The sequence below is a fragment of the Bos grunniens genome, chromosome 21, assembly GCF_055505025.1.
Source record: "Bos grunniens cultivar Pamir isolate PY7600 chromosome 21, Bosgru_T2T1.0, whole genome shotgun sequence".
Lineage (NCBI taxonomy): Eukaryota > Metazoa > Chordata > Mammalia > Artiodactyla > Bovidae > Bos > Bos grunniens.
The window spans coordinates 16457662-16480081 of record NC_141185.1 but is presented as its reverse complement, the minus strand read 5'-3'; the positions used below and the strand labels follow the sequence as shown (position 1 = coordinate 16480081).

Genomic DNA, 22420 nt, shown 5'->3' with positions numbered 1-22420 from the left:
AACTTTCACACAAGAGTTATTAAAGCTAGAAGTCTGGACTACCATTTTGATAAGCCTGAGAAAGGAAAAGCCTGGGGTTATGGATCCATAAATGGTTTATTTGTTTGCTTATATTTCAGTTATTCCTTTAACTGCTCTAGGTATTAGACATATAGCAGTAAATAAATAATCAAAAATCACTGCTCGTATGGAATGTGGCATGGACAGATAGGAATTCACCAAACATTCAGGCTCTTCATTGCCATTGGAGCATAGCTGCCCAATCAGGGGCTACATTCCCCACAAGCTATCATCTAGATGTGGTTATCTTACTGGGTATCTTCATTGAAATTGGAATGTAAGTAAAGCCATTCATTTCTGTGCTATGACCTTTAAGAAACAGGAATGGTCTCCAGTATGGCCTTAGATAATGACATTAGAAATGACAGGGCTTTTGAGAACTTGGGTCTCTGAATGAATAACTGCAGCAAAGTGCCCTCTTGAATCACTGACCATAAAAATAACTGAACACCTATATGAGCCAAAACTAAACTGTTTTATGTTAGCCTACTGAAATCTGGGGGCTTGTTTGTTGCAACAGCTATTGTTACTCTAGCTAATACATAGGGCTTATGCTTAATTGGGAAAGGCTGATGAAAACAAAATAAAGCATCTCTTCTATAATGAAAAGATTAAAGTAGTAAGACAAAAATATCTTGTGAAAGACCATCACAGGCTGAAGCACTGCCAAGCAGAAAAGTCTAAATTTCAAGCAAGCCAACATGTTTAAGGAAGAGCTGAAGACCTACAGGGCTATGAAAGAAGTAGAAGTTAGAGATGATGAAATAGAGGTAATTTTAAATGAGAACGAATAATGTAGGGTCCTGTGGATTACTATGAGCACTGGGACTCCATTCCCAGAATGGAATGGGAAACTTGGGAAGATTTTGAGCATGACCCACCTTGAGTTTCACTGCATTTTCTCTGGCTATTTTATAGGTTAAAGGTAGATGAAGGGAAACAAGAGATTCTGGGTGAGTGACAATTATGATTTTGATCAGGATAGAATATATAAGATATATATAAGATGGAGATATAAGGTTTTGTGTCCTAGGTATATATTAAAGGTAGAGCCTAAGATATCAAGTGTGTGTAGGGAAAAGAGACATTAAAGATGATACCAAGGTTTTGTCCTGTGAAACTAGAACAGTGAATTTGCCATTTACTGCATTAGAGAACTCTGAGAACTCAGTTCTGGACATGTTCAGTTTATGATGCATGTCACATATTTGAGTTGAGGGGACAAGTAGTCAGGTGGTTATGTGAGACTGGAGGTCAGAGAAGAGATTTGTGCTGAAAGTATTCATTTGGGAGTTGGCAGCTTATATTTAAAGTACTGAATCTTGATGAGAATTCCAAAGAAGGGAGTTTAAATAGAGAAGAGAAGACAAGAAGAAGCAAGCCTTGAGCAGTCCCATATTGGAGGTCAAGGAGATGAGAAGGACTCAGCAAGAAGCAATGAAAAGGAAAAGACAAAGAACTGGTGGAAAACCAGACAGCATCATGGAAGCCAAAAGGTGAAAATGGCTAAAGGAAAGGAATTATCAACTGTGGCCAATGTTGCTGAAATTTCACAAACTGAGAAGTGACCACTAGATTTAATAATGTGTGCTGGTAACCTTGATACAATTAACTTACTATGGGAAAAGGAGAGAAAGAAGTTAGAAATAGGAGTATACGACACTCTTTCCAAAAGTGTTACTCGGAAAGGAAGACAGAAGTGAGTAATAGTTGGAGGCAGAAATGAGCAAAGTGGTTTTAGATAGAAAGATAATAGTATGTTTATATGAAGAGGAGAATGACTATTTTCCTTAGCAGAGAGGAAAATAGTTTTTGATGTTTTTATATATTTATAATAAAATTAACATGTATATTGTATAAACTTTGTATAACACACATTTAAATATTACATTTAAAATTGAAAATATATTCCCATGCAACATATTTAATTGCTAGTAAGAAGAGTTCAGCTGAGAGGAATATATTAAAGATAAAGGAGAGAAGAGAATACTTAATAGCTTAGTTCCTGAAAGGGCAAAAGAGTATCCAATCCACACTATGGAAACAAATATAAACCTGTCATGTTAACAGGAGAGAAGGAGGAGAGAACAGGTGACAATAAATTAGTAGAAGAGAGGAAGGGGAAAATGAAGAAGGCAATATCTCTTGGTTTCTATTTCTTCTGTCTTCAGAGAAATATAAAAATCATCAACTGAGAGTGATGTGGGAAGGAAAGAGTGAGAGATTTTTAAAAAGTACAGAATGTGTGCGATTTTATTTGGGTAAATAGAAAAGCGAAATAACTCATCAAAGTCAGCCAAAGAAGGAGGAATCGCAAGAAAGAGAGAGAGACAGAAGTCATTCTTTTATAGCCTTACATCAGAAACGACATCTGGCATTTTTGTCATATTCTGTTTATTAGAAGCAAGTTCTAGGACAGCCTACACACAAATAAGAGGAATTACACAAGAATGTGAATGCCAGAAATCAGGATTCAATCACTGGGAACCATTTAGAACCAGCCTATCCCATATGGAATCAGAAAGGCAGAAAAAGACATGAAGTTGTGATACCATCTGAAAGAGAAATGCAGACCTGAAAAATACTGGTGTGAAGGAATGATGCTGAAGCTGAAACTCCAGTACTTTGGCCACCTCATGCGAAGAGTTGACTCATTGGAAAAGACTCTGATGCTGGGAGGGATTGGGGGCAGGAGGAGAAGGGGACGACAGAGCATGAGATGGCTGGATGGCATCACTGACTCAATGGACATGAGTGTGAGTGAACTCCGGGAGTTGGTGATGGACAGGGAGGCCTGGCATGCTGCGATTCATGGGGTCGCAAAGAGTCAGACATGACTGAGTGACTGAACTGAACTGAACTGAACTGAACCCAAATTTAGCTAATCACCTTCTAAGGAAAAAATTTTTGCATGGTATACAAAGATAGTCGAAAGAGAAAATATACTGCTCAGGTTTCATCATTTTTGCACAGGCATGTTGTAGCATTGATATTTCCATTTTTGCTCAATATTTATTAAGCACTAATTACCTGTATAGTGAAAATATACTTATTATTTCAGAGATAACAATTTTCTTCTTCATCCCTTTCAATACCAGTTCCCATTCTCTTATCCAAACCTACATGCTATGCTATGCTGTGCTAAGTTGCTTCAGTCGTGTCCGACTCTGTGTGCCCCCATAGATGGCAGCCACCAGGCTCCCCCTGTCCCTGGGATTCTCCAGGCAAGAACACTGGAGTGGCTTGCCATTTCCTTCTCCAGTGCATGAAAGTGAAAAGTGAAAGTGAAGTCGCTCAGTCGTGTCCGACTCTTAGTGACCCCATGGACTGCAGCCTCTAGGCTCCTCCATCCATGGGATTTTCCAGGCAAGAGTACTGGAGTGGGGTGCCATTGCCTTCATGCACTTCTCCAAAAACAAAAACTGACTTGATCTGAAACTTTTTAGATGAGCTCTAGTTCAGCCAAACTAGGGTAATGCCAATGCTAGAGTTGGTCTATTCATATTTTAATCAAAAGGCAAGTGAGCTTAAATGATTTGGAATGCCACGACATCAGAACACTAGAGTCTGCTAAATTCTAGAGGGTTGGCTTTGGGCAGATTATTTAACCTCACTGAGCCTCAGTTTTCTGGTATGCAAAACAGAAAGATAAAAATCATAATAACATTAATTCCAATTTCAACAGATAGATGAAGATTAATGATGTATGTTTCAGCAATTTGTAAACCATAATATACTGTACATTTTTAGAAAGTTTTAAAGTATTTTATCCAAAGAAATCAAAAAGTGATAAGCTTCTAAAATTATACAAGATTTTTTAATATTCCACTTATCTCTACATAGAAAAATGAGAACATACTGACCCAGTTTTCCTCACTTTGCAATATTCTTAAATGTTACATAAATTCTTTATCTGTAATTCATAGTTTATGCCATGAAGTGCCCACAAACACACAGCAATTGGAAATTCTGAAAATTCTTAAAAGATACATTTGCTTACTAAACCACAGTAAAATCAAGCACCATAAAAGAGTTAACATAGGAATGAAAGCAAAGGAGAATATGATATGTGTTGGAAGAAAGAACTATATTAAAATGAGCTCATTTTTATCAGAAGAAAATGGTTCTTATTTTAAAATAGATGTGTGTCCTTTTACAATTACAGAAGCTGAAATATAACTGTAATCTACAACCATAAGGTAAGATTTCCATCTTTATATGACATGAAAAATGTGCCAAGCTAAGACTTTCCCATAAACAAAATTGCTTTCTTCAACTTACACTTTAATGCAAGATATCAATCATAGGGTGGATTTTATTGCTCAGAATTTAGCTTTGTTTTTTGACAGATTGCTTGCAGTCAGCTTAAAGTACAATTGTATATCATCCCTATTATATACACATCTGAACTGGTGGACCCTTTTTTTTTTTATTTTAAAAAGAGTATTATAAATGGGAAGAAATGTCTGGTGAAGCAGAATTAGTTTGACATTGACCATTTTAACTGAATAGTGTGTTTTTGATAACATATCATTATATATCTACAGTAGGTCTGGGGCTACAGGCATCATATAAGACATCAGGGGACATCAATGTCTCTATTCTACAAAGGATCTCTCTGTTTTGACATCTTTTTCCCCCTTTTTTACACACCTCCATTTATTAAATCATTCTCATTTTGAATAAAGAGACAGTGTTGATATCAATACAATGCACTGCCTAGACAATATAGTTATAGGATACATATTTATATACAGCAGCGAGACCACCAAAAGTATATATATATATATTTTGTAAAAAAAAAATCAATCTACTGTGGTCTATATGGAGAAATGAATGTAGTAAAAACTACAATGATGTAATTTGTGGTCAAGAGCTCTTACATGCTACAAGTAGCTCTAGTTTAAAGGAGGCTACAATGATCTGTTTCATTCACAGCCACCATGAATTTAGTATTCCTTTGGCACACAAATAAAGAACAGCAAAATATATTAAAATGAAGATGTAGAGCCTTGAAATGAAGAGTTCACAGCTAAAGTTGCCATAAGATTTGTAGTCCATTTCTAGGTAGGAAAAGTGTAAAGAATTTCTAGTACTATCCTTTAAAGGCCAAATGGAGATTGATACTTGCTGAAGTTGTGGCAGATATGCAGTCCTACTGGATTCCAGCTTCCCATGAATAAGCAGAATATTTTTTAAAAAATCTTTTAACTTATCTGTGATGAAAAATGCATGCTGGTTTAAACTGCCTTAGAACTTTAAATGAGCCACTGCAGCACATTCAGCAGCATAGCCCAGTAGTCATAAAACCACCAAAAGCTACAAAAAATACAAGTTTAAAAAAAAACTTTAACTGAGCTACTTATGAGGCTTTCCTTCTCCTCAACAAAGTGCTTAATTTCCAGGGATGCTTTAGCTGTCACAATGATGGTGTGATTTTTGTTACTGAAAAGACAGGATAAAAGCCTGATCCTAAAGCAATCAAATTTAACTTGGGATAAGTGACTAAGAACCACCTTCAAATGCTTAGAAGTGGAGATACTTTCAGTTAACTCATCTCTATGTAATCCCTACTTAAACGTACTTATATAGATGAGTCTCATTTCCATGATTTGACTTTAATATTCTTTTAACAACCCCAAAATGAAATAAAAGAGCTGCTAAACACACTTCATTATTGTTTTGAGAAGCCTGGTCTAAACCCTTGCATTGTGAGGCATCATGGCTTTGGTGCCTGCGTGATAAAGCGTTCAACTCTTCTTAAGGCCAAACTCTCAACTGTAACTTTCAGTTATGTAGAAATTTGGCTTTAAAGGATAGGTTCAAATTTCTAAAAGTTATCTTTCTTCCCCCTCTTCCAACTAAAAGTCAAGAAATTATCTATTTAATTTAATAAGAAATACATTCTAATTTCACACTCCTTTAAAATCCTGCTCTTTGTGAGAAATTAGTAATAATATAATATTATATGACCCATTATTAGGATAGTGGCCACAGGATAATGTTTCCACAATAAGCTTATATCCTTAGGTTTCTCCTTGGAAAAATATTTACATTATTAACTCTTCTTAGTAACATGTCATTGTATTCAATCAACCAGAGCACTGTTACTATAGTCATTCACTAATGTTTGAAATTATTACACAGGCCCATGATGGTTGCCTGGGTAAGATATGATATAGAGATTATTAAAGTTAGAATCAGTATCTGTCACATATGACGTGCTCAGGAAGTACAAAGATTGACTCTACTTTTGGCTTTACTGGTAGATGGTAAAGAATGGTAAAGAAATCAGATGGTAAAGAATCCACCTGTAATGCAGGAGACTGGGTTCAATTCTTGGGTGAGGAAGATCCCCTGGAGAAGGGAAGAAGGAAATGGCTACCCACTCCAATATTCTTGCATGGAAAATTTAATAGACAGAAGAGCCTAGCAGACTACAGTCTGTGAGGTCACAAAGAGACATGACTGAACAACTAACACTTTCACTTTGCTAACTATAGTGAATAGTTTAACATATATCTCAGTACCAAATAAATTCACTTCCTCTGTATAGTTTTTTGGAAGATTTTAAGTATTAGTAGCACATTTACTAATATTTCCAACACAGTTCTGAGACTTTTACACATATTATTTTGGCAGATGCATAAAGGACCTACATAATGCCCAGCATTTAGAAGGAACTCAACAGTAATTAAAAACCAGAGACAGCACTTTGCCGACAAAGGTCCATAGAGTCAAAGCTATGCTTTTTCTAGTAGCAGTGTATGGATGTGACAGTTGAACCATAAAAAAGGCTGCATGCAGAAGAATAGATGATTTTGAACTGTGTTGCTAGAGAAGACTCTTGAGAGTCCCTTGGGCAGCAAGGAGATCAAACCAGTCAATCCTAAAGGAAATCAACCCTGAATATGCATCGGAAGGACTGATGCTGAAGCTCCAGTACTTTGGCCACCTGATGCAAAGAGTCAACTCATTGGAAAAGACTCTGATTCTGGCAAAGATTGAGGGCAGGAGGAGAAGGGGACAACAGAGGATGAGATGGCTAGATGGCATCACCGACTCGATGGATGTGAGTTTGAATGAACTCCGGGAATTGGTGATGGGCAGGGAGGCCTGGTGTGCTGCGATTCATGGGGTCGCAGAGAGTTGGACACGACTGAGCGACTGAACTGAACTGAACTGAACAGCTCCTGTCAGGTGACACTCTTAACTTTTTGTGTGTTCTGATAACTCCTCTTTTCCCTGCTTCTTTTTTTTCCCCCTTCTTCTGCTGCTGGCCTATAGAATTAGTCTCTTCCTAGCTGGTTTCCTAAATCATGCCCTTACCTTTTAAATAATCCTTGTTTTAAACTCTTTTCAAAGCTTCTTTGAATGTACCATGTGATTCCTATACTGAACCCTGATTGATTCTTTAGCCCATTTTCCATTCTTTTTGTTTCATTGATTTGTAGAAATTATTTTCATACTCTGGTTATCAACATTTATCACTTGTATGCATTACAAAGTTTAATCTACAGCTTGCTTTAAACAGAATTCATAGTATTTATTGTGTTACAGATTTATATAAAAACAATTTTAAGGCTGTGAAATATGTTAAATATTTCCACTTCTGTCCTTTTAGAAATTCTTCTCTACCCAGATTTTATTTTTTTTAATGTTTCTATAATTGTTTTTAGAGTTACAAATTTGCTTTTCCATGTAAAAATAGAATATAAATTAAATACTTCAGTTTGTTTTCCCATCTGGTTAGCTAATTGTTTTAGAACCATTTATCTGGTTCCATGAGCACCAGCTAAACCTTGCCTTTCTGGTAGGTATTAATTTTTTTGCCTTAATCAAGCTTAACTTTTTTCTATTGATTTCAATAAAAACAGTGTTGGCACATATTGAGCATATGATATGCAGTAAAATGAGGTGAAAGTGAAACAAAGAAAGTCCCAATAAATCAGTAAAAATAATTATAAATAAATAACCAGTTAATTAAAGGCTTAGGAGTCTTCATGAGATCAAAGATTCAATTAAGCAGGGGGTGGGGAATAGTAGTGAAAGGCAAAGGAAACATTATGTTTCCAAAAATCTTTGAAAAGTAGAAGTTCTGAAAGATAACAAAATCCAGTGTGTGTTCGTGAGACTGGGTTTTTGAAGTTTCATGAAAGTGAAGGTTAATGGAGTTGAAGAGGGCAGGAATGTTAAGGCAAAGATATTGACAAATATGTCCACCTGATGTTGACTTCATTCAGGAAAATATCAGAAACAGCCAGCTATTTATCCTACTATTTAAGAATGCTCATGAACTCTATCGAACCCATGCTAATGTTCTACTTAATAAGGATAAAAATATGTACATTTTTAATAATAAATAAGTTCATTAAAATCCACTAATATCTTCAATTTTGTTTCAGATTTTAAAAGAAGAGAATTGGTACTACTCCCCCAAAATTTAGAATATCTAGGAAAGATGAGTAAAGAAGAAATGAAATAGCATTTATCCAAATCAAAATTATAATGAGGTACCACCTCACACCAGTCAAAATGACCATCATTAAAAACACTACAAATAATAAATGATGGAGAGGGTATGTAGAAAATTCTACACTGTTGGTGGGAATGTACATTGGGAAGCCACTATGGAGAAGAGTATGGAGGTCCCTCAAAAGACTGAAATTAGAGTTCCACATGATCCTGAAATCCAACTACTGGGCATTTAACTGACAAAACTATGATTCAAAAAGATACATGCACACCTATGCTCACGGCAGTACTATTCACAATAGCCAAGACATAGAAGCAACCGAAATGTGCACTGACAGGGGAATGGATAAAGCAGCTGTGGTGCATATGTACAATCAAATATTACTCGGCCATAAAAAGAAATAAAATAATGCCATTTGCAGTAACATGGATGGGCGCAGAGATTATCACACTACATGAAGTAGTCACAAGGAGAAAGACAAATACCATATGCTAACACTTATATGTGGAATCAAAATTATGACACAAGTGGATACATCTATGAAACAGAAATAGACTGACAGACGTAACAGACAGACAGACTTGTAGTTGCCAAAGGGGAGGAGGAGTAGGAAAGGAATGGATTGGTAGTTTGGGTTAGCAGATGTAAGCTATTGTATATAGAATGTGTAAACACCTACTGTGGATACAAGGAACTATATTCAATATCCTGTATGAAGCCATAATGAAAAAGAATATGAAAGTATATATATATACATATATATGTATAACTAACTGAATCACTTTGCTGTATAGCAGAAACTAATAAAACAGTGTAAATCAACTATACTTCAGTAAATTTTTTTAAAATAAGTAATAATAAATAGCATTTATTGAGTACCTAATCTGCTTTATTTACTTGTGATTACAATCCCAGGGACGGCAGAGCCTGGTGGGCTGCCGTCCATAGGGTCGCACAGAGTCAGACACGACTGAAGTGACTCAGCAGCAGCAGCAGCAGCACCCTGGAGTAGGAAATGGCAATCCACTCCAGTATTCCTGCCTGGAAAATTCCATAGACAGAAGAGCCAGGCTGACTGCAGTCCATGGGGTCGCGAAGAGTTGGAAGCAACTGAGCGTGCATGCATATTGCATGCACTGATTAGTTTATTCAGTATTGTAGCATGTAGGACAAGGAAATCAAACCTAAAACTGATGAACCATTATAATGAACAAAGATCTACTGGATAGCACATGGAACTCTGCTGAATGTTATAAGGCAGCCTGGATGGGAGAGGAGTTTGGGAGAAAATGGATATGTGTATCAATATATGTATGGCCGAGTCCCTTCAGTGTTCATCTGAAACTGTCACAACATTGTTAATCGGCTGTACCCCATTATAAAATAAAATGTTTTAAGAAAAATAAAACTGATAAACCATTAAAACATATCTCTTTAATATATCCTTTTTAAATACCTACTTTCATCTCCCACAAAAAGAAGTATACCTTAAAAATTTTCACAAGGTGATAAAGAAAACATCAGTTATTTAAACTTATTTTCATACCATCTTACAAACTTATTTTACTCAGTAGCACATCAGAACAAATTATAGCATTACCAAACATATTTACAGTAACTTTTTTTTCACATTAGACTTCTACTGAACTATTCTCTAGTTAATTAAAAATCTCATCAGGAGATAACCTTTACTTTGACACAATGTCTTTCAAAATATATTCATTTGTTATATATTCTAGTATTACATAAGAAAAGCTTAGAATAGAAATAAAAGGGTTGAAGTAATTAGTCCACAGTGACTAATTACACATTTATCCAAAGTAAGATTTCAATTCTCTTCATTCCATTGGCTTAATGCCATATTTTGTTTATTTAGTCAGAACTCTCTCTTCTGTGCAGGTTATGAAGAATTTAAAAGTCTCACATTTATATACATACATTTATTTTGATAATACTTGGCAATGACAGTAACCATCCAGAGTCTACATAATTTAGATAGAGGTTTTTTTTTAACACTTTATGCTAAAATTCTAAAATATGTTTTAAGAGGATTATGACCTAAATTATGTCAGCTATTTGTTCTCTTAAAGAGGTATTTGGTAAATTTAAATAGACAAATTTGGAACACTTTTCTATGAGCTGGCCTAACTTAAAAGGCATAAAAACATCTCCCCAAAATATGACTGAATTCTTTTTGGCTTGATTTTAAATAACTATAGCATAGATGATGAAACTGTTTACTAATTATACAAATAATAATTGACTAAAAACTAGAAAGACTTTTTACATAAAGACTGTTGTTCTGCTATTAGTTATTTAATGTCACAGCAATTGATACCATTTGGTTAATACCCTTATTATTCCACTTAAGCATTTAAGGGTTTCCCAAGTGACTTTCTCCCTATATATTTATGTTTCAGGAAGCATTTCCCCTAAATATATTAAATGGTTGGATTCCAAATTAATCAGTTTCTACTTATAAATTTTTATTTCACTGTATTCATTTATAGTATCATATATTCAATGATTTTGGAATGTAACATGAAATTGAGTTGTTGCAAATTCAATTACTTTTATTTCCGTTTGTTAATATAGATATGAGATAAAAGTTCAGAAGACCCATAATTTAGAATTAATCCTCTATTTAGCTCTTGTTGAGTTAAAATGCTGTAACCACTTTCCTATTTTAGTTTTTCAATTTTCTGACATTTTAGTCTATGCATAAGTATACATGCTGGTTTATTAGAGCTGCTGCAACTTATTACCACAACTTGATGGCTTAAAAGAATAAAATTAAAATGTCCTCTCACAGTTCTAGAGGCCAGAAGTCCAAAATTAGTGCTGGCAAGATTGACTGACTATTGATATTCTAGGGGAGAATCTGTCCAAGAGATTTTCTCCAAGCTTCTGGTTGCTACAGGAATCCTTGGCATTTCTTGGCTTGTGGACACATCACTCCAATCTCTGCCATCATTTTCATATGTCTTTATCCCCTGTGTCTCTAATAAAGATGTGTTTCATTGGATTTAGGCTTCACCTGGATCATTTAAGATGCTCTCATCTTGGGACCCTTAACTCAATTACATCTGTGAAGACCCTTTTTACAAAAAGTTCACAATCACAGGTATTGGGCATGATAATTAGGGCATATCTTTTTTTGTTGGGGTAGGGGAGGACACAATTCAACCCACTACAGTATGTTTCATTACGAATTATTTTAAACTACTTTTTCTAATAAAATGAAATGTGTAAGAGCAAACACATTACTATGTACTATAAAACTATTTTCACTAGGATGCTTTTCTCTATGAATTCTATGTAAGAATCACCAACCAAATCAACTTGTCCTAATTGGTATTTCCATTGTCACACTCACAATATTGTTTCAGATAGTTTTGAGTAATAGTTGCTGTAACTTGAAAGCTATATCCTTGGGAAAAAAACAAACAAAACACTGAGTTATGCTTTGAAGACTCTAAATCCCTGGAGCTTCAAATGTGACACTTACTATTCCCAAAGACACAGTGACATTAAAGTCAAAGCAGAGGACACTGGAGAAGTGTCCAACTCAAGTGTCAAGTGCTAAGAAACCACCTAACATACTGGCAGGCATGAGGAAAATAAACTGCTCAGTATGCAAAACACTTTTATGTCACAATTTTACAGACAAATGAGCACGCATGAGCATTCAATTTTTTGTGTGGCTTCTGTTTCTATTACTGTTCACACTGTGTTCAGTCATTAGACTGAAAAAAAAGTTAAAAAGAATTCAATTAGCTAATTAATTTATAATTTATCCACACAAAACTTAGGAAATTTGACTGTTGTTAATGTCATTCACAAACAATTGATTGTTTTTGGCTTCAACTAGTCAGACCCATTAAAATTTCTAATTTCGTCTTCAAGTAAAACCACAGATTGGTCTTCAGTTCAGTTCAGTTGCTTAGTCATGTCCAACTCTTTGCAACCCCATGAACTGCAGCACACCAGGCCACCCTGTCCATCACCAACTCCCGGAGTTCACTCAAACCCATGTCCATTGAGTCGGTGATGCCATCCAACCATCTCATCCTCTGTTGTCCCCTTCTCCTCCTGCCCTCAACCTTTCCCAACATCAGGGTCTTTTCTCATGAGTCAGCTCTTGGCATCAGGTAGCCAAAGTGTTGGAATTTCAGCTTCAGCATCAGTCCTTCCAATGAACACCCAGGACTGATCTCCTTTAGGATGGACTGGTTGGATCTCCTTGCAGTCCAAGGGACTCTCAAGAGTCTTCTCCAACACCACAGTTCAAAAGCATCAATTCTTCAGTGCTCATCTTTCTTTATAGTCCAACTCTCACATTCATACATGACCACTGGAAAAACCATAGCCTTGACTAGACAGATCTTTGTCGGCAAAGTAATGCTTTTGAATATGCTGTCTAGGTTGGTCATAACTTTCCTTCCAAGGAGTAAGCATCTTTTAATTTCATGGCTGCAATCATCATCTGCAGTGATTTTGGAGCCCAGAAAAATAAGCCCACTGTTTCCACTGTTTCCCTATCTATTTGCCATGAAGTGATGGAACTAGATGCCATGATCTTAGTTTTCTGAATGTTGAGCTTTTACTGACCCATGTAAACATCTAACAAAAATAAAGAATAAAATGAGTATTTCATAAGGCAATTTTTTTTTTCAGTAAGATTTGTCTTTACTCCGAGTTTAGGCTCACTGTCTTGATGTTAAACTCTCTTTTTTCAATTAAAAGTCAATGACAGTATGTAGTAGTTGTGCTGATGGTGGTAGGTAGCTTCTTATAACTTTACTTGGTAAAAATACTTTATGACTCTTTCCCATTCCTTAATTTTAAATTATATTCAAATCTAAAATATAAAAGCTACTGATTTATGTCATAAAATTATAAATTTAAAGGAAGTGTTAAGTAATTATTACACTAACCTCCTAGAATTGGTTTAAGGATTAATGAGTTCATTGAAAAAGTTGAAAACCACTAGTGAATCCTCAGATTTCCTAACTGAAATACACATTACCAATGAAAAAAATTTTCATTTTTCTTTCTTCTTTAAAAGCCCTGAGAAAAGTTCTTATGTTTTTGGCTATTTTATCAGTAATTTGTGTTGGCACATAATAATGGTACAGGAGAAAACTCCAGGGAGATTTTTACAAATTTAAGGGCCTCTATTATTTAACAGAACAAATTTAATGTATTAGTTAGCACAATAATTACTTTTAAAACAATAAATATGAATGCAGTTGTATGAGTTTATGGCTCTCAAGGCAGATCCAATTTCTTGAAATAAAATACATACTTAAAAACAGAATTGGTTCAGCTATACATTAAAATGAAACAGCATAGTGCCTCTGGCTCTCTGAACTCTAATCATCTTGGCTTCTATGAAAAGATAATTGAATTTCTTATCTAAATATTGGATATTCCTTACCAACTAACTGAAAGTCAAAATTCTTTTTGGATAAAACTTTAAATCACCAGGTATGATCCCGGGTTAATGACTCCAAGGACCACTATAAATTATATATTAAAATAACTTTCAGATGATCTCAGTTACTTTTAAATGTGTGAATGTGAAAATCTATATTTCAAAATCAAGCAATTGTTCAAAAGCTAGTACATAAATTAGAATTGACTGCTTCTCAATTTCTAGTTGAGAGTCACCAAATTTTTACCATCATGAGATTATTTAAGTTGAAATCATTTATACCTTGAAATTGTTTTTTTTTTTTTTTTTTTTTTGGTGTTACAATTCTTTTTTTTTTTTTTTTATTCTTCCAATTTTATTTTATTTTTAAACTTTACATAATTGTATTAGTTTTGCCAAATATCAAAATGAATCCGCCACAGGTATACATGTGTTCCCCATCCCGAACCCTCCTCCCTCCTCCCTCCCCATACCATCCCTCTGGGCCGTCCCAGTGCACCAGCCCCAAGCATCCAGCATCATGCATTGAACCTGGACTGGCAACTCGTGAAATTGTTATTTTAAAATCTCAGATGATACAGTTTGAACTTTATAACTCTCAATATTCCATACATTTCCAGATGTGCAAACAAATTAAGACCACCTATATGTGAACAAGCAAAAGCCTTTTATTCAGAATTAGTCTACCAACATCACTTGCATTGGCAGAGATTTCAAGGCAGTCAAGGAAGGATAAAAACTTTAACGTGGAAAAAAGAGACGCCTTCTGCTATACCCTGATGGGAAGTTGTCAGCATGAAGAATCTGGAGACAGGTCAGCTTAGAAGGGCACCATATGTGACTGGTTTGTGAAGCGTGTTTGGTTTTCTCTGGTTGATCTGAAGTTAGAAGCAGGGCTAAAATCAGAGAAGTGGCAGTTATTGATCAAGGTTTGTCTTTTGGGGCTGATTGCTACAGAGGGTTCCATTTGGCTTCCTTTCCTGGTTGCCTAGGAGGATGTGGATCAAAATTCTATGTTTTGTTTATAGCCTGGCTGTATTTCATTCACATATTCAATACCTCACAAATATAAACATATTTTATTATAAAATTATTTCTACTATAAAGTCCAATATTAATCTGTAGTAAAAAGCTGTCCTTTAATTTATTAAAACTCTCTGATATTTATTTATATCTCATCTACCAATTAAAATGTAATGCAAGGTATGAATTTTCATAGATCAAATCTTCAAAGGCATGTCAGAGATTTTCCCCCAACATTTCATAATATAAAAAGCTAAGGCTGTTAATCACTCAATAAATACAGGCATACCTCAGAAACATTGCATGTTCAGTTCCAGACTGCCACAATAAAGTAGATATTGCAGTAAAGCAAGTCACACAAATTTTTTTATTTCCCAGTGCATAAAAAAGTTATGTCTACACTATACTGTAGTCTATTAAGTGTGCTATAGTAATTTGTCTAAATAGCAGTGCACAGACCTTAATTTAAAAATACTATATGGCTAAAAGATGCTAAACATTATCTGACAACTCAGGATTGCCACAAACTTTCAATTTGTAAAAAATGAGTATATGTGAAGCATAATAAAGCAAAGTACAATTAAAAAACTAAACATTTAAAACATGGTTCAGAAAGTTATCATCCATATAGCCCCTAATTAGTCATTCTTTGCAACATAGCCTGGTTACAAATCCATATGTGTAGGACAGGATTCTTCATATTCTGCTCTGACACCAGATTAGAACACTCTGTGACCCCAATGAGATAACTGACCTACTAGACTCTTGGTCTTCTCTGACTGCTGCGATTACTACCAACATCCTGGCTTTAGCAAAAAAGGCCCGTGTATCCTATAAAGACCTAAAAATTCTACTGGCTTTATTGTCTAGTATTTATTTCTTAAAGATATTCTAGGATACTCACATGTTTATTTCCTTACCAATGAATAAGACAATTTTTGGATTCTATATGAGCTGTACTAAAGTTATTTTGTTAGAATAACTAAAATTTCAAAGCATTGTAAATCAATAAATACAACAAAGCAAAGAGTGGTGAAAAGTATATCTTACAATCAGTCTCATTTCAAAAGCATTTCCTGAAAGCATGAGAAAAACTTGATGAAAGCATTTTCACGAGAAAAAATTTGATGAAAGTATTTTCTAAGCTAACTGCTGACACCAAAAAGCATAAATATACTTCCTTAATATTAAAATTAAACTTAGGAAAAAGTAAAAAATAAAAAATTGAGAGTTCATGTTCCTAGGGTTTCTTTCATTCCACCTATACCAATTTAATATACACATTCTTAATAATTGTGCTTGGATTGTTCATAAAGATTTCATAAGATATTAAATACTTTAATTAAATACCTTAGATATTAAGCACCTTATTTAAAACAAATTAGTGCAGAGTACATCGTGAGAAACGCTGGACTAGAAGAAGCACAAGCTGTAATCAAGATTGCCGGGAGAAATATCAATAACCTCAGATATGCAGATGACACCACCCTTATGGCAGAAAGTGAAGAGGAACTCAAAAGCCTCTTGATCATGTATACCTGTGGTGGATTCATTTTGATATTTGGCAAAACTAATACAATTATGTAAAGTTTAAAAATTAAATAAAATTAAAAAAAAAAAAAAGAAAGTGAAAGTGGAGAGTGAAAAAGTTGGCTTAAAGCTCAACACTCAGAAAACGAAGATCATGGCATCTGGTCCCATCACTTCATGGGAAATAGATGGGGAAACGGTGGAAACAGTGTCAGACTTTATTTTTCTGAGCTCCAAAACACTGCAGATGGTGACTGCAGCCATGAAATTAAAAGACGCTTACTCCTTGGAAGGAAAGCTATGACCAACCTAGATAGCATATTCAAAAGCAGAGACATTACTTTGCCAACAAAGGTTCGTCTAGTCAAGGCTATGGTTTTTCCTGTGGTCATGTATGGATGTGAGATTTGAAGAAGGCTGAGCGCCAAAGAATTGATGCTTTTGAACTGTGGTGTTGGAGAAGACTCTTGAGAGTCCCTTGGACTGCAAGGAGATCCAACCAGTCCATTCTGAAGGAGATCAGCCCTGGGATTTCTTTGGAAGGAATGATGCTAAAGCTGAAACTCCAGTACTTTGGCCTCCTCATGCGAAGAGTTGACTCATTGGAAAAGACTCTGATGCTGAGAGGGATTGGGGGCAAGAGGAGAAGGGGACGACAGAGGATGAGATGGCTGGATGGCATCACTGACTCGATGGACGTGAGTCTGAGTGAACTCCGGGAGTTGGTGATGGACAGGGAGGCCTGGCGTGCTGCGATTCACGGGGTCGCAAAGAGTCGGACACGACTAAGCGACCGATCTGATCTGATCTGATATTTAAATGGATTACCAACAAGGACATACTATACAACATAGGAAATTCTGCCCAATGTTATGTGGCAGCCTGGATAGGAGGGGAGTTTAGGGGAAAATCAGTTCAGTTCAGTTCAGTCAGTTCAGCCTTCCTAGGGCCCACTTGACTTTGCATTCCAGGATGTCTGGCTCTAGGTGGATGATCACACCATCGTGATTATCTGGGTCATTATCTTGCTTGTATAGTTCTGTGTATTCTTGTCACCTCTTCTTAATATATTCTGCTTCTGTTAGGTCCATACCATTTCTGTCCTTTATTGTGCCCAACTTTGCATGAAATATTCCCTTGGTATCCCTAATTTTCTTGAAAAGATGTCTAGTGATTCCCATTCTATTGTTTTCCTCTATTTCTTTGCATTGATCACTGAGGAAGGCTTTCTTATCACTCCTTGCTATTCTTTGGAGCTCTGCATTCAAATGGATGTATCTTTCCTTTCCCCTTTGCCTTTCTCAGCTATTATAAGGCCTCCTCAGACAACCATTTGCCTTTTTGCATTTCTTTTTCTTGGGGATGATCTTGATTCCTGCCTCCTGTACAATGTCACAAACCTCCATCCATATTTCTTCAGGCACTCTGTCTATCTGATCTAATCCCTTGAATCTATTTCTCCCTTCCACTGTATAATCGTTAAGGGATTTGATTTAGGTCATACCTGAATGGTCTAGTGGTTTTTCTTACCTTCTTCAATATAAGCCTGAATATTGCAATAAAGAGGTCATGATCTGAGCCACAGTCAGCTCCTGGTTTTGTTTTTGCTGTATAGAGTTTCTCCATCTTTGGCTGCAAAGAATAATCAATCTGATTTTGGTACTGACCATCTAGTGATGTTACATTTTTTTATAAGAATGAAGGTTTGTTGCAACCCTTCATTCTCAGATGATGGTTAGCATTTTTAGCAATAAAGTATGTTTTAATTAAGGTATATACATTATTTTTTACGCATAATGCTATTGCATACTTAATAGACTCTACTAAGTATAGTATAAACATAACTTTTATATGCTCTGGGAAACCAAAAAATTTGTGTGACACAATACTGTCAGTTAAGTTGCTCAGTCATGTCCGACTCTTTGCGACCCCATGGATTGTAGCATGCCAGGCTTCCCTGTCCATCACCAGCTCCCAGAGCTTGTTCAAACTCATGTCCATCCAGTCATCCATTGAGTTGGTGATTCCATTAAATCACCTCATCCTCTGTCGTCCCCTTCTCGTCCTGCCTTCAATCTTTCCCAGCATCAAGGTCTTTTCCAAGGAGTCAGTCATTCACATCACTATATGGTAATGTTCACTTTGTTGTTGTGGTCTGGAACTCAGCTGACAAAAACTCCAAGATATGCCTGTATTGTATACTTGAAAATTACTAAGAGAGTACAAGTTCTCAACACAAGAAAAAAAAAAATTAACTGTATATGGTGAGGGATGTCTACTAGATTTATTGTGGTAAATGTTTTACAATATATACACATATCAAATTGCTATGTTGTACACCTTGAAACTAATGTTTAATGTCAATTATATCTCAATTTTAAAAATCTAATTGATAATAGCCAAATGATAAAATACTTAGGAAAAAGTGATAAAGGTTCAAAACCTATCTGAAGTCAGGGATTGCTGTTTAGTCATCATAGTGACCTCTGAAGATGTTTATATACATATATATATATATCTTTATATACAAATATCTCACTTACATGTGAAATTAAAATAAATTCATATAAACAGAGTCAGACTTGTGGTTGCTGGGGGGAGGGTAATTGAGTAAAGATAGTTAATTGGTACAAACCTCCAGTTATAAGATAAATAACATATATTTATTTTCTAACATGTTGTCTAATCTACAACATGATGACTTAATATTGTATTGTGTATTTGAAAGCTGTAAGAGAGGAAATCTTAAAAGTTCTTATCACAAGGGAAAAAAGTGTAACTATGTGAGGTGATAAATGTTTGCTCAGCTTATTGTGGTAATCATTTTGTAGCATATGCATTTTTCAAAACTTCATGTTGTACACCTTAACATAGAGTATAATATGTCAATTATATTTCAATAAAGCTGTAGGGAAAAATAGCTCTCTTTTCAAGAGAGCAGGCTTTCTCCAGGAAGTTCAGAATTGCACAATAGAACACAGAGAATTTACAGCCCAGACCCAATACAATAGGATGTTTTTGGTTGCATTTTCTTTTTCTGACTTGAAAAGCTTCTTTGTAGGCTTGCTGTGACTGATCCATAATCCTTTCTTGTTGTCACCAGCAGTAACCTGAACCAAGTAACAGTAGTAGTCTCCTTTCATTTTCAAGTAAATGACTTCGTCTGGGCTTGTGAAACACTAGGGATGAAGGTTTTGTTGTTGTTGTTGTCATTATTCAAAAGAGACAGTAAATCACTTGCAGATATCTCAGAGCTCACTGTCGCCTTTCTCTTTGTTTTCTCAAGCCCTTGGAACCTTCCCTCATTTTCTCAGCACTTGAGACAACCCTCCAAGATGATCTATGGGCTCCTGCAACATTTTCATAAGCAACTGAGAGATTAATTCAGCTTCTTGTTCAGACTTCATGAAGGCCGCCATGTCAACGTATCACTCAGCTTGCTTGCCCAGTTTGACTTTTGCACCAGTATATTTTCAACAGTGACTGGAAGTTTGAGCCAGAGGTAGGTCATAGTGGATGGAGAGGGATTCTGCTATCTCTGAGCATTGGCAGTGGCAAGGCTAAAATTGTCCCTGGATCCTGCTACTCACAGATTCTATCTTCAATTTGTAGTAAAGTAAATATGAAAGCAGTAATAATTGTATTACGTCCTCATCCTTCAGTTTGTTAGGTAGGTAGTTAGAATAGGGAAAAGGAGTCCAAAATAGTGATGGCTAAAAGACAAGAAAGAGAAAAGCCCGCAAAAATAGAACAGAGGAAGGTCAAAGGAAGGTCCAAGGACTGGAGTGAGGACTCCTGACTAAGCCCAATTTGCATAGGGCAGGTCCAGGGGGAAGGAAAAAACATATAAAAAGAGGAGCCAAAGGGCTCTCTGGCTCTCTCGCTCTGTCTCTCTCGCTCTGTCTCTCTCGCTCTCTCTGGCTCTCTTGCTCTTGCTCTCTCTCTCGCTCTCGCTCTCTCTCTCTCTCGCTCGCTCTCTCTGTCTCTCACTCTCTCTCTCTCTGGCTCTGGGGTGCTCTTCTCTTCGCGTCTTTGGATAGATGTGCCCTCACGCCTCGAAGACAGATTTTCCTGCTGCTGCTGCTGCTGCTGCTAAGTCGCTTCAGTCGCGTCCGACTCTGTGCGACCCCAGAGACGGCAGCCCACCAGGCTCCCCCGTCCCTGGGATTCTCCAGGCAAGAACACTGGAGTGGGTTGCCATTTCCTTCTCCAATGCATGAAAGTGAAAAGTCAAAGTGAAGTCGCTCAGTCGTCCGACTCTTAGCAACCCCATGGACTGCAGCCCACCAGGCTCCTCCGCACATGGGATTTTCCAGGCAAGAGTACTGGAGTGGGGTGCCATTGCCTTCTCCAAATTTTCCTGCTATCTTCTAAATAAAATAGAGCTGTAACACTGATTTGTCTAAGAGCTATAACACGGTGCGCTATAACACAGTCTGTCCAAGACCCGAGAGCTGTGACATGCCGAGGGGGCTCTAATGTCCATCATTCCAAATCTTTGTTGTGATGAGACAAAAACCAAGGAGCATACACTCCCCTGACAAATTCACCAGAGCAGCTTCTTTTTCCTTGTGGAAGAGAATTCCAAACTGAACCCATGAACTCTTGCAGAAATTGAACTCAGAAAATGATAAATATTTATCCCATCACCAACCTTTTCAGTAAAATTCTCTAGCCTTTTACAGAGTTTGGAAATAATTCTTAGTTATTCAGGTGACTGCCTTGGGTGTCTCTGCTTCCTTCTAAATCACTGTTACCATAAGTACAGTATTTGAATAAAAATCAGCTTTTTCTCTATCTACATTTTTCTTTTAAAAATCCTTGAAACTTCTGTAGTTACAACAGTTGTATATAATACAACAAAGGTATAATTATGTATTAGCATTGTCTCTAATTAACTACATAGCTTAATTCTTAAATTTACCTATGCCGGACAAAGAATGTTGCCTGTTACATCAGTAAACAATAGATGTTACAACCATCAAGCCATTGGCCACTGCAACAGCCCCCACCATCCAAGGGGATTCAGATTGGAGAAAGGAGGATACTAGCCCTAGATAGTTCAGGTGCAAATCAAAGGAATGATTTCAATGAGTTTAGACTCTTGCATCTCTCCTGCATCATAAACTACTAAATTCATGAACTTGAGATGCCTGGTGTTTCTTTAACAATAATCTTTCCATGTTCTGACTACCTGTTTTATTTGTTCTTTTGGCAAAACTCTTGTATATTCTGGCTCCTCCCTCACTTCTTCAGAATAGTCCCTCAGGGCTATCTGAGACTCCTTTCCTGAGCTTAAGTCCTCAGTATCTCTGCTAAATAAAACATAATTCTTAAGTTTTAGGTTGTGCACCTTTTTTTTTAGTCAACACCTAATTAATGCAAAATTTTCCAAAAAAACTGAATGTTTTTCTTAAAAGTAACTGGCACTGCGGTTTACTACCCTATGTTAGAAGAATAAGCAAAACTTAAATCTTTTCAAATATATAATTTCAACATGATAATTTAGCAAAATGTGGCATAGCAATTTGAAATTAACATGTAACTTGTAGTTTTATACATTAAAAATGCACAAAATATTTAATAACTTTTTTAACCTATTCTAGTAAAGCCAACTGTGTTAATGATTAAAGTTAGATATATTAAAAAGACCAAAAAAAGCCCATTTAGCTGTCCAGAAAAGAATCATTATCACAAAACCAAATCATCAAAAATCACAATGAGACTCAAATAGAATTTACTGTATTATGCTGCAGTATTTCTCCTTAAAACAAATAAAATTGCATGTATTTTCATATAAACAGACATCACAGACTCTTCCTGTAAGTTATTAAGTTTTTGCTTTGTATCATGATGATAAGTAAGGTAAGTGAAAGTCACTCAGTCGTGTCTGA

The 22420-nt window shown here is 36.0% G+C and overlaps 1 long non-coding RNA gene and 1 pseudogene across 4 annotated transcripts in view; both read right to left on the bottom strand.

The window, feature by feature from the left end:
* LOC147349183 (uncharacterized) overlaps positions 1-22420 on the bottom strand; it is a 220544-nt gene that overhangs the window by 165492 nt on the left and 32632 nt on the right. Inside the window, exon 2 of one of the 4 annotated variants that reach the window (XR_015149503.1) lies at positions 14620-14869. The exons of the other annotated variants lie outside the window; for them this stretch is intronic. This is a non-coding gene — a long non-coding RNA (uncharacterized LOC147349183). Of the gene's footprint in view, positions 1-14619; positions 14870-22420 lie in introns of those variants that run through there. 4 annotated transcript variants of the gene reach the window in all.
* The window catches only part of LOC147349184 (14-3-3 protein zeta/delta pseudogene), a 32580-nt pseudogene continuing 29514 nt past the window's right edge, over positions 19355-22420 (bottom strand).